Source organism: Lactuca virosa, chromosome 7 (assembly GCF_052849685.1).
Source record: "Lactuca virosa cultivar CGN04683 chromosome 7, Lactuca_virosa_CGN04683_v6, whole genome shotgun sequence".
In the NCBI taxonomy this organism is placed as follows: Eukaryota; Viridiplantae; Streptophyta; class Magnoliopsida; order Asterales; family Asteraceae; genus Lactuca; species Lactuca virosa.
Genome location: NC_136432.1, coordinates 67689603 through 67705887, shown reverse-complemented (window position 1 = coordinate 67705887; position 16285 = coordinate 67689603).

The following is a 16285-nucleotide window of genomic DNA, read 5'->3' as shown; positions in this document are numbered from 1 at the left end:
CTTCTTTCTGAAAATTCCGCTTAAAATTTTCCTTTCATTCAAAATTTTCATTTCGCGCTGGATCCTTCAAATTTACAGATATCCCTCCTAAATATTCCCTTTGTTTTAATATAAATCTAAACACACACCCATGGAAACCATAACTCCTTCACATTTTTATTTTTCAGTAGAGCAGTGGATAATATTTTTTTGTAAACCTTCCCTACATCATCTTCATCTCGAACCACCAGTCAACCACCTGCACAACCAAGACCACTCTCAACCATCACCGGCAGAACCAGAGACCTTCACCACCACAAACCACCTACCATCACCCTCCATCGCCACCTGTTACAGCCGAAGATATCTAACCACCGATAGCACCCATCGCACCCTCCACGAACCACCAACCTCCGCCTCAAAACCGGCTGAACCGGTTAACCTTCAAGTCACCCATCACAACCTCAGGCACCATTTGTTTCAGCCTCACACCTTCTAAACTCAAACCCACCACTGTAAACAACATCTAACCATCAGAACATCCACCCTCTTACTTGTCCCAGCTTCGAACAAACTACACCCCAACTGCCACTTTCGACAACCATCACCATATGATATGTACACCACCATCGAACCAAGAAGAAATATAAAAAATAGGAGGCTGTGTTTTAAGGATAAATAGGGTAGTAGATAGGTTGGGGCAGATAATATTTAAATATAAAACTCATTTCAATCATAAACTAATATTGAGGTCATACCCTAATATAGTAATATAGAGGCCATACCATAATGTCTAACATTCGTACTATCGAAAACAACGAAGAAATTATTGGAATTGTGACTTCATGAATTGGTGTGTTTATTAATGGGTGCAGTTATAATCTTTTGGTGCGGTTTTCATCATTAAATAAGGGTATTTTTTTGATACGGTTTTCGTCATTTTTTTGGGTGGTTATATAACCGCATTACTAAAAAATGGTGTTTTTTGATGCGATATTTATTGGGGCGGTTCAATACCCGCATCAATTAATCATTTTAACCGCATCAATTAATGATTTTTGTACTAGTGACCTTTTCTGACCACATATGATTGTTGATAAATATTCAAAGTAACACCTGATCCTCGTGAGGATAAATAAGATGATTTATTTGTTCCTACCAGATAAAAAGGCTAAGCACACACACAACTATTTATATGCGAGTACAAATGTTTTGCATATTCCCAACACTTTGTTCAATCACACAGACACACTTGTTTATCGCTGAAGAATCATGAGTTTGTTCTATTTAAGAGTTTGGACATTATATTTTTACATACTTTGTCTGATTAATTCAATCTGATTATATGCCTCGCAGGGGCGAAACACAAACATTTCAAATGAGGGGGCCGAAATTAGAACTTCAAAACAAATATTTGTTATGATTGTTACTCATTTCCAATACATGCATTTAAATGAGAGTCTTTAAATGATAGTCTGTTTATATTTATATTTGTGATTGATTACGTTAATAGAAAAATATTCTTTTAATAAAATATAAAAAGAACTAATTTGAACAGAAAGTTCTATAGAAAGGCTACAATTTATTAATATTTGTATTTGTATCAAGTACTAAAACATATTTTTTATCACAACCTTTCTTATTTAAATTAAAAAAAATTATCATCCAACTAAAAATTAATAAGATAAATAATAGTAACGTTTGTTATTTGCAATCAATAAATTGATAAAATGTATATAAATAAATAAACAAAGTTTTCTATGATTATATCTAAAAAGATAAGATCTCAAACCCCTTTTGTATTTCCTAGGCACCCCGACATAATTTTTTGTGTTCAATCTGACATAAGCTTTTTATATTTCCAAAAAGCCATTGTATTTCTTGTATAAGCATAGAAGGTATCCGGATCACAAATAACAAAGCTCACACTTTAAACAAACGAGAGAACTCAATTGAAGTTCAAACATATATGTAAATGTACATTATGAGAAGAGAGTGAGAGAGTTTGGCTAACTTGTGAGTTTATACAAGGAGAGTTGTACACGACGAAACAACAGATACGACGAAACGACGAGAGTTGGGCTCGTCAAGACCAAACTCGAGAGCATGGATGACTACAGTGAACGACATGACCTCTACGCGTTGAATGGAGACGCCGTCTTAGGGATTGTTAGTTTATTTTTAAATTTTTTTGTGATTTGTTTTCTTAATTTTTAGTGGGCTTTTAAAGAAGTTTAGTAGATTTTGAAATGGCTAGGATCTATTGGTTTTTTTGGATAAAAAGACTTTACATGTTTTTCATATTACGATAGAGATAGCTCCCGATTTAAAGATTTGAAGTATTATCTTTGTTAATTTACTTTCTATGTTTTAAACAATTGTATTTTCATCAGAAAGTTGGTTTCCTTTGGAGTAGTGTTGGCTATCCTCTTATATTTTCTTCCAGAAAACTCATTTTTGGATATAGAAAAATAGGAACCGTTGTTCTAGGTCTGAAAACCTGGGGGGCCTGGCCCCCTCTGTCCCCTTAAAGGTTCCTCCCAGATGCCTCGTTCCAATTGTCGGTCACTATATATCATCTAATTTCGATTGTGTTTGAATATAACACATTTCGAGTTTTTTCCTAATCTCTTTCGGATTGTTGGTACTCGCCTCCCCTTTTTCCATTACTCTATGTGATTAAGATGAAGAATAATATAGGAGATGTGTTGGTGATTTTAGTGTCACCATGTCATTTTAAGTAACTGGAACTAACATGTGAGCTAAGGGGCTTCAAAATTTGTATTGTATTATATGTACGGGGTTGTGCGGAGTGCACGCATGTATAAGATCGAATTAGAAGCCGGTTCGACGACTAGTCGGGAGTCCGGGGGCAGCGCCCCCGGATCCGGGGTTTCCAAAGGGGCAGCGCCCCTAGCGAGGTCCAGGGGGCAGAGCCCCTGGCTGGGGTCCCGCAGATAAAACTAACGGAACTCGTTGAAAATCCTCATTAAATCCAGATTAATATTACTTGCTTCCAAAGCAACTAATGACGACTCAACCTGATAAAACCCTAATATCGTTTATTATATAAACGACTCTTCTTTTCAGAAGAGGGTTACGATCTTAAGCTCTCGTTTTTCATCATACTTTCACAGAATCCTCTAGCATTTTGGCTTACGATTTCTGTGCCTAGAATCGTAAGTGTCCACTTGGATTATCCTAGGCTGAATTTCTTGTAACCCAGACATAGGGTAGAAATATCAGTTCGGAAAGTGATATCACGATCCAAGTCGGTATCCAGATCTCCACCATAAACCCTAATATTCCAAACAATCGAACTGATATTTTCTGTTCCTGGAGATGGGTGACTCAATCCGCGAGATGACTACCAAGTTTGCCAAACTGGAGAAGTTCGAAGGTGTCGACTTCAGGCGTTGGAAGAAGAAGATGCACTTCATGCTGACTACTCTGAAAGCAGCATACGTGCTGACTACTCTAAGACCAGCGGAGCCAGAGGAAGGTGCTGTTGAGACTATTAAAGAGATAAGAAGGAGGCAGAAGTGGGACAACGATGACTACATCTGCAAAGGTCACATTCTAAACGGTATGTCTGATGCTTTATTTGATATCCATAGTGAAGCCTGGTGTGCCAAGGAGTTGTGGGACACCCTTGAGTTGAAGTATATCACCGAGGATGCTTCTAGCAAGAAGTTTATGGTTAGTGACTTTAACAATTATAAGATGGACGACTCAAGGTCTGTAACTGAACAATTCAATGAACTCCTTGGAATATACGGTTATTTTAAACTGCACCGTATGAATATGGACGAATCCATTGCTGTGTCAACCATCATTGACAAACTCCCCCCATCCTGGAAAGACTTCAAACACAAATTGAAACATCAAAAGGAGGAACTGTCATTGGTTCAACTTGCTAGTCACATTCATATTGAAGAATCTCTTCATGCGAAGGAAAGTGACAAATCTGAAAAACCCAAAGGAAAAGTTGAACCTGGACAGCCCTCGGTTCATATGGTTGAAAACAAACCAAGGAACCAGAATCACAAAGGACATGGCAAACGTAATCAGTAACATGTCCCAAGCAACTCCAACAAAAAGAGAAAGGATCTGGTTTGTTGGAGGTGCAATCAAGTTGGGCATTGCAAGTGTGATTGTCGTGTGAATTTGGGCAATAATGGTGCTGGAAACAATGGAGCCAATGGGAAAGTAAACGGGTCTTCGGCCCAAGTTAAAGGAGGTCAATTTTTGACTAACTTTGATAATTCTAATCAGAATTATGTTTACTATGTTTCATTTATCCCTGAATCATTCTATATGCAGGATGATGATATTGCTTGGTGGATCGACTCCGGAGCAACGAACCATGTATGCAAGGACAAAAGGATGTTTGAAACATTAACTCCTCTTGAAGATGGGTCGGTGCTGAAGATGGGAGACGATTCTTTTATTCCTATTTGTGGTTTTGGTGTCGTGTGTCTTGAATTTACTTCTGGAAAGACAATTAAGTTATTTGATGTTTTGTTTGTTCCCAAGATTCGCAAGAATCTTGTTAGTTCTAGTTGTTTGAATTATGTTGGTTATAAACAAGTTATTGAGTCGGATAAGTTTGTTTTGTCTAAGGGTGGAATGTTTATTGGCTTTGGATATTTAAATAATAGAATGTTTCGTTTAAATATTGTTGACAAATTGTTACCTGTTCAAAATTCTGCATTTGTATCTTCTGCTTCTAATGTTGATAAATCTATGCTTTGGCATGTAAGATTAGGTCATGTCAACTTTAGAAGGATGCATGAGATGTCAAAAGATGGATTAATTCCAGCCTTTGATATGACATCTGATAAATGTAAAACATGCATGCTTACAAAAGTGACAAAACAGCCCTTTCGTAGTGTCATTAGAAATTCAGCTGTTTTGGAACTTGTACACAGTGGCTGTATGATTTCCACTCCACTCCTTCTTTGGGAAATAAAAAGTATGTGGTCACTTTTATTGATGACTGCACTCAGTTTTGCTATGTGTATTTGTTGCATTCTAAGGATGAAGCCTTAGATAAATTCAAAATATACAAAACCGAGGTGGAATTGCAATTGGGCATTCCAGTTAAATGTCTCAGGACTGATAGGGGAGGTGAATATATGGATCCCATATACTTCCAATCAGTGGGTATCATTCATGAGACCACGACACCTTACACGCCCCAACAGAATGGTATTGCTGAACGCAAAAATCGAGTTTTAAAGGAAATGGTAAACTCGATGTTGTCATACTTAGGATTGAGTGAAGGATTCTGGGGAGAGGCCATGTTAACGGCCTGCTATTTATTAAATAGGGTTCCAAATAAAAGGAACAAAACAGTCCCACATGAACTTTGGTTCAAGAAAAAGCTGAATTTGAGTTATTTTCGGGTTTGGGGATGTCGGGCAGTTGTAAAACTCATCGAGCCCAAAAAGAGAAATTTGGGAGAACGTGGAATTGATTGTATATTCATTGGATATGCTAAACATTCCAAGGCATATAGGTTTTATGTAATAGAACCTAGTGATTCGGTTTCGATTAACACTATTATCGAATCACGAGATGCAATTTTTGATGAGATGCAGTTTTCATCGATTCAAAGGCCTAAGGATCTGACTTTTGGTGCTAATAAGGAGCAAAATTCAGAAAGTCAAGATGGTGGTAATGTGCAAGAACCACAAGAGCTTCGTAGAAGCAAAAGAGGCCAAATTGCAAAAAATTTCGGATCCGACTTCCAATTGTATTTGGTGGAAGGTTCAAGGGATGAAATTAATCTTGAATATACTTATTGCTATAATATTGAAGATGATCCTAAGACTTATCAAGAGGCCATGGAGTCTCGTGATAGTGCCTTTTGGAAGGAAGCAATTGATGATGAAATGTCTTCAATTCTTGAGAACAACACATGGGTGTTGTCTGATTTGCCTCCAAGTTCTAAACCACTTGGTTGCAAATGGATTTTCAAAAAGAAAATGAATGTTAATGGGACTATTGATAAGTTCAAAGCCCGGTTGGTCATTCAAGGTTTTAGACAAAAACCTGGTATTGACTATTTTGATACATATGCTCCAGTTGCACGTATTGCTACTATTAGATTGTTGATTGCCTTGGCAAGTTTTCACAATCTGGTTATTCACCAAATGGATGTGAAAACAGCCTTTTTAAATGATGATCTTGACGAGGAAGTTTACATGAAACAACCTGTGACAAACCGAAACTTTTCCCGTTATCATTACCCAGTTTCCGTTAATAAAAATTGGGTTTTTATTTATTTCCGTTCACGTTAGTATTATTTTTAATCTAACAGAATATTATAAACTCAGTTCGATCGAGTTTCGTATTCAAAAACGAGGTTTTCTAAGTCAAAGCATAGCATCCGGGCCAAACGACCCTTCGAGAGGAGTTCACGGCCGCAAACTCAGTTTACGGCCGTAAACCCTGTTTACGACCGTAAACCCTGTTCACGGCCGTAAACCCTCCACCCCACCCCTTGACCGTAAACTCACCCCTGCATAAGGGATGAGAGGCCTTCATTTCTCACTTTACACACTCCAGAAGCTTTCTCTCTCTACTCTCTCTCTCTCTACAAACTTCGAATTTGCCCAAGGATCCTCAAGAATGTAAGTGATTCTTCACCTTGATTGTGTTTCTATCTCACTTCTAGTGGCAAATCAATGTTCCTAGTTCATAAATCTCATCTTTTTCTAGATTTTCTCTCTCACCAAGAACACCAAGAACACACACTAGTTCTTGGTGGCTAAAAACCTCATTTCAAGCTTCTACTACGTAAGTACACTACCCTTAGCTTGTTGGATACAAGAATCACTTGTTAAACATTTATAAATCGTGACCAGAAGGGTGTTTACGGTCAAAGCAATCTCCCTTGACCGTAAACTCTATTTATAGGGTGCAAAGTTGCCACAACACTCTCCTAAGCCTAAAAACGAGGTTTAGAACACTTCCAGAAGGCTAGAAAAGACCTTGAAACACCGAAAATCGCATCTTTCACCAAGTGTTTATGGCCGTAAACAGCTGGGCTGTAAACCCATGGACCGTAAACACCTGGGCCGTAAACCCATGGACCGTAAACACCTGGGCCGTAAACATATGGGCCGTAAACTCCTGATTACGGCCGCAAACTCCCCTCTTCAAACACATGTGATTCTAACACTTAGTTTTAAGTGTTTCCTAGTCCTTAAGGTGGTTTCCTTCCATAACAAATAGTGTTATGCCCTCACCTAATGTATATATGTACTTTTAGATGCTAAATAGGATCCGTTTATGCCCGAGGCTTTATTTGACACTCAGAAATTCCTAGCAAGTTACACTCGAATCCCACGTCAAACAGTGAGTTCATACCCCTACGCTTTTCCGAGTTTTCATGTTTTCAGGGGGGGGGGGAATACAATCAAAAGTACAAGGAAACTTGTGCTCAAGTATATTATTTTGTTTAAAATAATTATATGTTCAGTATGCTTTTAACACAGAAAACCGTTTTACCAAACGATTAAGAAATCAACTCGTAGAAACAGTTTTCAAAACTAAAGCAAGGAACTTGTAAATCTTGTCATAAAATGTGATATTTTATAAAGGATTTATACAAAACCTAAACAGGATTTTCGGTATTATTACTTGTAAATTAGTTATTTTAAGTTGGAGACACGTCCTTGGTAACACTCCACCGGATTCGAGAGTGTAGGACTAACCCTTGTAACCAGAATCTCTTGTAGGGAGAGCGTGACTATTGTGTATAGATCTATACGGGACTGACTATCCCGCACCTAAACTGCTAGCTACAGTTAGGCAGCCATGCCTGGGGTGACAAAGTCATAAAAGATACTGGCTCCGTTACGTGCCATATCCAGTTTAATGTATGGTTATAAAACTCGCAACCTAGATAACAAAGATTTACTTTTGTAATAATGAAACAAGTGAACTAACCTCAAAGTAATAACCGATTTGATTACTAGAGGGCATTAGTAATACCCTTAGGATCTAGTTCACTACTTATTTATTAGTTTTATTTATGTAATAAGACAAGTACATCTCACTGAGAGCAAACAGGGTTTTTCAAGGAAACTACATCTAACGATACAAGTATGGTAGATACTTGTACACCTCATTCCAGATCAGATAACCAACTATCAACTTTTAAGGAAAATATAGGATTTTCCTGGGATAACTCAACCTTACATAAACAGGCTGTTAAACACATAACGAATGGATAATCAAACCTCTTTCATAAGAAAATATAGGATTTTCTTGGGAAACAGTTTTCAAAGGATCAAAGAAACATTTCTTTCACCAGAACTAAACGCTTATGAACTCACCAGCTTTATGCTGATATTTTAAAACTGCTTGTATTCTCAGGGCAATAATAGACAGGTACTCTTGCCAACTTTTGGAGAAGACGGAGCATTTTGGAGTCACGTCTTTTACTTTTGTTATATACTGTTATGTATAAACCATGTTTTCAAACAATGTAAATATTCTTATTATAATGTAATGGTTGTGTTTACTTCGCTTACTATGATACAACTGTTGTGATACTATACATGCCGTCTTCCTCCCCGGAACGTTTCCGCCATCGGTTGTGATACTATACATGAAGGAATACGACATTGCTGCCTACACTTCTAGGTTTGAAGACCTAGCACTTCTTTGTCCGGGAATGGTTACCCCGGAAAGCAAGAAAATAGAGAGATACATTTGGGGACTGACGCAACCCACCAAAGGAAATGTCTTGGCTGCTAGGCCAAACACCTTTGACAGCGCTAAGCGTCTGGCGCAGACTCTCATAGATCATGGAGTTGATCTTGATAAAGTGGCAACCACTCCTGAGCCAGCAAAAGGGAGTGGTGAGAAAAGAAAGTTCTGGAAGCAGCGGAAGGGCCAGTCTTCACAGGAGTCCTCAAAGAAATAGCAAACAGTGGCAATCCACGCTGCTACTATTCCTGTCGCTGCTCCTGCCACTCAAGCACTTACCAGTAAATATGCTGGTACCCTTCCTCGGTGCGACAAGTGTAACTATCATCATAATCCTGGCCCATGCCGAGAAATGTCATGCACCAGCTGTGGCAGAAAGGAGCACACAACTCGAGTTTGCAAGACACCAATCCAACCAACCAATCAGGCATCTGGAGCAGGCGTCGGTCAAGCCTGCTATGGTTGTGGAGAAGTCGGGCACTATAAGAGAAACTGCCCCAAGGCAACAGCAGCAGGTGGCATGGGGAGAGTGCTAACGATGGGTCAAGAAGAGGCAATTGTAGATCCCACAGTTGTTTCGGGTACGTTCCTCCTCGACAACTCTTATGCATGCATTCTTTTCGATTCTGGTGCAGAGAGGAGTTTTGTTAGTCATGCATTCAAACATCTTCTCAAACATAAACCTCAACCACTAACTGAAACATTTACCGTCGAGAGGGTTAACGGTGAGAAAGTGAGCACTAATGATATATTCGTAGGCTGTACCCTTACCTTGAACGATCATTCTTTTCCTATCGACCTTATGCCAGTTTCCATAAAAAGCTTTGATGTCATCATCGACATGGATTGGTTGAGCCCCAATCATGCTGATATTCTTTGTTACGAAAAAGCTATCCGTCTCAATCTTTCCTCGGATGAAACTCTTGTAATCTACGGCGATAAACTCAGTTCAAACCTTCGCATCATTTCGTGCAACAAAGCCCAAAAACTCCTGCGGAAGGAGTGTTATGCATTCCTAGCACACGTCATTAACGAGAAGAAGAAAGTTAAAGACCTCGAGAGCATCCCCGAAGTCTACAATTTTCCCGATGTTTTTCCTGAAGATCTCCCGGGAATCCCTCCCGAACGCCAAGTGGAGTTTCGCATCGACTTAGTCCCCGGAGCTACCCCCGTAGCTAAATCCCCATACCGATTAGCACCGACAGAAATGCAGGAGTTATCCAGTCAGCTCAATGAGCTGCTCGGAAAAGGGTTCATCAGACCGAGTTCCTCACCCTGGGGAGCCCCGATTTTGTTTGTGAAAAAGAAAGATGGATCCTTTCGGATGTGCATCAATTATCGAGAGCTGAACAAACTCACAGTCAAAAACCGTTACCCTCTTCCTCGAATCGACGACCTCTTCGATCAACTTCAAGGAGCCAGTTACTTTTCCAAAATAGACCTAAGATCAGGGTACCATCAGCTGCGAGTCCATGAGAGTGATGTTCCTAAAACAACATTTCGGACTCGGTATGGTCACTACGAATTTGTAGTAATGCCCTTTAGTCTAACCAACGCACCGACAATATTCATGGACCTGATGAATCGGGTGTGCCGTTCTTTCCTGGACAAATTCGTAATCGTGTTCATCGACGATATACTTATCTATTCCAGAAATGAGGAAGATCATCGACAGCACTTGAGATCGGTGCTGGAAACCCTAAGGACGGAGAAACTGTACGCGGAATTCTCCAAGTGCGAATTCTGGATTCGCAAGGTAACCTTCCTAGGTCACGTGGTAAGCGAGGAAGGCATACACGTGGACCCCTCCAAAATCAAAGCGATAGAGAACTGGTCAGCACCAAAGACGCCCACAAAAATCCGTTAATTCTTGGGTTTCGCTGGCTACTATCGCAGATTTATCCAGAATTTCTCCAGAATTGCCAAACCTTTAACCACTCTGACTCAGAAAGGCGTACCCTTTTGTTGGAGTGAAAAGCAAGACACTGCGTTCCAAACGTTGAAGCGGGCCCTATGCAGCGCACCTATCTTGTCTCTGCCCGAAGGGACGGAGGACTTCGTTGTCTACTGTGATGCATCCAATCAGGGCCTAGGCTGTGTGCTCATGCAACGGGGAAAAGTCATTGCTTATGCCTCAATACAGTTGAAAGCACACGAAGTCAACTACACAACGCACGACCTGGAATTGGGAGCAGTGGTATTCGCATTGAAAATATGGAGACATTATCTCTACGGAACCAAGTGCACTATCTTCACTGACCATAAAAGTCTGCAGCATATCTTCGACCAGAAGGAGCTGAACATGAGACAACGACGATGGGTTGAGCTACTCAGTGATTACGAGTGCGAAATCCGCTACCATCCCGGCAAGGCCAATGTGGTGGCAGATGCCCTCAGCCGGAAGGAGTACTCAGGTCGTAGAGTGAAGGAACTGACCATGACTATCCATTCCCATTTATCCGCGTAAATCAAGGAGGCTCAGCTGGGAGCCTTGAAACCAGAGAACATGTCGGGTGAAGCCCTGAGAGGAATGGAAAAGAACCTAGAGATCAAGGGAGACGGAGTCTATTATTTCATGGACCGGATCTGGACCCCAAAGTTCGGTGGTTACAGAGAGGTTGTAATGAACGAAGCTCACAAGACTAGATACTCCATCCACCCAGGTTTGGACAAGATGTACCTCGATCTCAAGAAACTATATTGGTGGCCGAACATGAAAACAGAGATCGCTACCTTCGTGGGCAAGTGTCTGACTTGCGCCAAGGTGAAGGTCGAATATCAGAAGCCCTCAGGTCTACTCCACCAGTCGGAGATACCTGAGTGGAAGTGGGAGAGAATTACTATGGATTTTATCACCAAACTACCCAAGTCTCCGAGTGGGCACGACGTCATTTGGTTAATTGTCGACCGACTAACTAAATCCGCCCACTTCCTGCCAATCAAGGAAAACTTCAAAATGGAGAGACTCACGAGAATCTACATCCGAGATATAGTTCGACTGTATGGTGTGCCTGTGTCCATTATTTCCGATCGAGATAGCAGGTTCACTTCGAGGTTCTGGCAGTCGCTACAGAAGGCTCTTGGAACTAAGCTGGATATGAGCACAGCTTACCATCCTCAAACAGATGAGCAGAGTGAGAGAACCATCCAGACCTTGGAAGACATGTTGAGAGCATGTGTTATTGACTTCGGTAAGCCTTGGGACACCCATTTGCCCTTGGTCGAGTTTTCCTACAACAACAGCTACCACACAAGCATCAAGGCTGCGCCTTTCGAAGCTCTCTATGGCCGCAAGTGCAGATCCCCTCTGTGCTGGGCTGAGATGGGCGACACGCAATTAGCCAAGGGGCAAGTCCCTGACAGCACTCTCACTGGCCCAGAAATCATTCGCGAAACCACAGAAAAGATTGTATAAATTCTAGAATGACTTAAGGCCTCACGAGATAGACAAAAGAGCTACGCCGATAAACGACGAAAACCCTTGGAGTTCCAGGTTGGAGACCTTGTTCTCTTGAAGGTCTCACCCTGGAAAGGCATGATACGCTTCGGAAAGCGTGGAAAGCTAAATCCAAGATACATAGGACCCTTCGAAATTGTCACTAGGATCGGTCCCGTAGCCTACAAACTTCGTTTACCGCAAGAACTTAGTAACATTCATCCTGTCTTTCACGTTTTGAATCTTAAGAAATGCGTATATGACGAAACCCTTACGATTCCTCTCGACGAGATTGAGATCAACGAGAACCTGAACTTCGTGGAAGAACCAGTCGAAATCATGGATAGAGAGATCAAACGAACGAAACAAAGTCGCATCCCAATAGTGAAGGTTCGCTGGAATGCCAAGCGGGGACCTGAATTCACTTGGGAGCACGAAGACCAAAGGAAACAGAAGTATCCGCATCTCTTTTCTAATCCATGATTTGTATTCTATGTTCAAATTTCGGGACGAAATTCCCTCTAATGGGGGGATGATGTGACAACCCGAAACTTTTCCCGTTATCATTACCCAGTTTCCGTTAATAAAAATTGGGTTTTTATTTATTTCCGTTCACGTTAGTATTATTTTTGGTCTAACGGAATATTCTAAACTCAGTTCGATCGAGTTTTGTATTCAAAAACGAGGTTTTCTAAGTCAAAGCATAGCATCCGGGCCAACCGACCCTTCGAGAGGAGTTCATGGCCGCAAACTCAGTTTACGGCCGTAAACCCTGTTTACGATCGTAAACCCTGTTCACGACCGTAAACCCTCCACCCCACCCCTTGACCGTAAACTCACCCCTATATAAGGGATGAGTGGCCTTCATTTCTCACTTTACACACTCCAGAAGCTTTCTCTCTCTACTCTCTTTCTCTCTACAAACTTTGAATTTGCCCAAGGATCCTCAAGAATGTAAGTGATTCTTCACCTTGATTGTGTTTCTATCTCACTTCTAGTGGCAAATCCATGTTCCTAGCTCTTAAATCTCATCTTTTTCTAGATTTTCTCTCTCACCAAGAACGCCAAGAACACACACTAGTTCTTGGTGGCTAAAAACCTCATTTCAAGCTTCTACTACGTAAGTACACTACTCTTAGCTTGTTGGATACAAGAATCACTTGTTAAACATCTAGAAATCGTGGCCAGAAGGGTGTTTACGGTCAAGGCAATCTCCCTTGACCGTAAACTCTATTTATAGGGTGCAAAGTTGCCACAACACCCTCCTAAGCCTAAAAACGAGGTTTAGAAGACTTCCAAAAGGCTAGAAAAGACCTTGAAACACCGAAAATCGCATCTTTCACCAAGTGTTTACGGCCGTAAATACCTGGGCCGTAAACCCATGGACCGTAAACACCTGGGCCGTAAACCCATGGACCGTAAACACCTGGGCCGTAAACATATGGGCCGTAAACTCCTGATTACGGCCGCAAACTCCCCTCTTCAAACACATGTGATTCTAACACTTAGTTTTAAGTGTTTCCTAGTCCTTAAGGTGGTTTCCTTCCATAACAAATAGTGGTATGCCCTCACCTAATGTATATATGTACTTTTACATGCTAAATAGGATCCGTTTGTGCCCGAGGCTTTATATGTACTTACACTCGAATCCCACGTCAAACAGTGAGTTCATACCCTTACGCTTTTCCGAGTTTTCATGTTTTCAGGGGGGGGGGGGAATACAATCAAAAGTACAAGGAAACTTGTGCTCAAGTATATTATTTTGTTTAAAATAATTATATGTTCAGTATGCTTTTAACACAGAAAACCGTTTTACCAAACGATTAAGAAATCAACTCGTAGAAACAGTTTTCAAAACTAAAGCAAGGAACTTGTAAATCTTGTCATAAAATGTGATATTTTATAAAGGATTTATACAAAACCTAAACAGGATTTTCGGTATTATTACTTGTAAATTAGTTATTTTAAGTTGGAGACACGTCCTTGGTAACACTCCACCGGATTCGAGAGTGTAGGACTAACCCTTGTAACCAGAATCTCTTGTAGGGAGAGCGTGACTATTGTGTATAGATCTATACGGGACTGACTATCCCGCACCTAAACTGCTAGCTACAGTTAGGCAGCCATGCCTGGGGTGACAAAGTCATAAAAGATACTGGCTCCGTTACGTGCCATATCCAGTTTAATGTATGGTTATAAAACTCGCAACCTAGATAACAAAGATTTACTTTTGTAATAATGAAACAAGTGAACTAACCTCAAAGTAATAACCGATTTGATTACTAGAGGGCATTAGTAATACCCTTAGGATCTAGTTCACTACTTATTTATTAGTTTTATTTATGTAATAAGACAAGTACATCTCACTGAGAGCAAACAGGGTTTTTCAAGGAAACTACATCTAACGATACAAGTATGGTAGATACTTGTACACCTCATTCCAGATCAGATAACCAACTATCAACTTTTAAGGAAAATATAGGATTTTCCTGGGATAACTCAACCTTACATAAACAGGCTGTTAAACACATAACGAATGGATAATCAAACCTCTTTCATAAGAAAATATAGGATTTTCTTGGGAAACAGTTTTCAAAGGATCAAAGAAACATTTCTTTCACCAGAACTAAACGCTTATGAACTCACCAGCTTTATGCTGATATTTTAAAACTGCTTGTATTCTCAGGGCAATAATAGACAGGTACTCTTGCCAACTTTTGGAGAAGACAGAGCATTTTGGAGTCACGTCTTTTACTTTTGTTATATACTGTTATGTATAAACCATGTTTTCAAACAATGTAAATATTCTTATTATAATGTAATGGTTGTGTTTACTTCGCTTACTATGATACAACTGTTGTGATACTATACATGACGTCCTCCGCCCCGGAACGTTTCCGCCATCGGTTTCGGGGTGTGACACAACCTGAAGGTTTTATTATGCCCGGTAAAGAGCATATGATTTGTAAACTTGTCAAATCTTTGTATGGGCTGAAACAAGCGCCTAAACAATGGCATCAAAAATTTGATGAGGTTATTTTGTGTTCTGGTTTCAAGACAAACCAATGTGACAAATGTGTTTATAGTAGATTTGATGATGCTACTAAAGCTGGTGTGATCATTTGCTTATATGTAAATGACATGTTGATTTTTGGTACCGACCAAAATCAAGTAGATGAAACAAAGAAATTGTTATCATCTAAGTTTTCAATGAAAGATTTTGGAGAGGCTGATGTAATTCTTGGAATAAGAATTAAAAGGATGAACAAAGGTCTGGTAATGACTCAAAGTCATTATATTGAGAAAATTCTCAAGCGGTTTAATTTTACCGACTGTTCTCCTGTGAGTACTCCTATGGATCCAAGTGTGAAATTAATGCCAAATAATGGTGTTCCCATTTCACAATTGGAATACTCTAAGGCTATTGGTAGCTTGATGTATGCAATGACAAGTACCAGGCCTGACATTGCTTTTGCTGTGGGTAAGTTGAGCAGGTACACTAGTAATCCTAGTGCTCAACATTGGCAAGCAGTGAATAGAGTGTTTAAGTATCTCAAGGGAACCATGGATTATGGCTTGAGTTATATGGGAAGTCCTTCGGTTTAGAAGGTCATTCGGATGCAAGTTGGATAACCAACATGGAGGACCATTCCTCAACTTCTGGTTGGGTATTCTTGCTTGGGGGAGGTGCCATTTCTTGGGCTTCCAAGAAGCAATCTTGCATTACAAACTCGACAATGGAATCTGAGTTTGTTGCGTTAGCAGCTGCTGGTAAAGAAGCAGAGTGGCTAAGGAATTTAGTCTATGAGATTCCTTTGTGGTCTAAACCAATAGCACCTATTTCTATCCTTTGTGATAGTGCAGCAGCTTTGGCTAGGGCATATAGCCAGGTTTATAATGGCAAGTCTAGACACTTAGGTGTTAGACATAGTATGATTAGAGAACTAATCGTGAATGGTGTGATTTCGGTTGAGTTTGTGAAATCGCAACAAAATTTGGCAAATCACTTAACTAAAGGCCTGACAAGAGACTTAGTGCACAAGTTTGTAATTGGGATGGGATTAAAGTCCATTTAATTCTATAATGATGAGACACCCAATTCCCTTCTAATATAATGTTAGGAGTTGAATTCAATGTGGAAAGCTC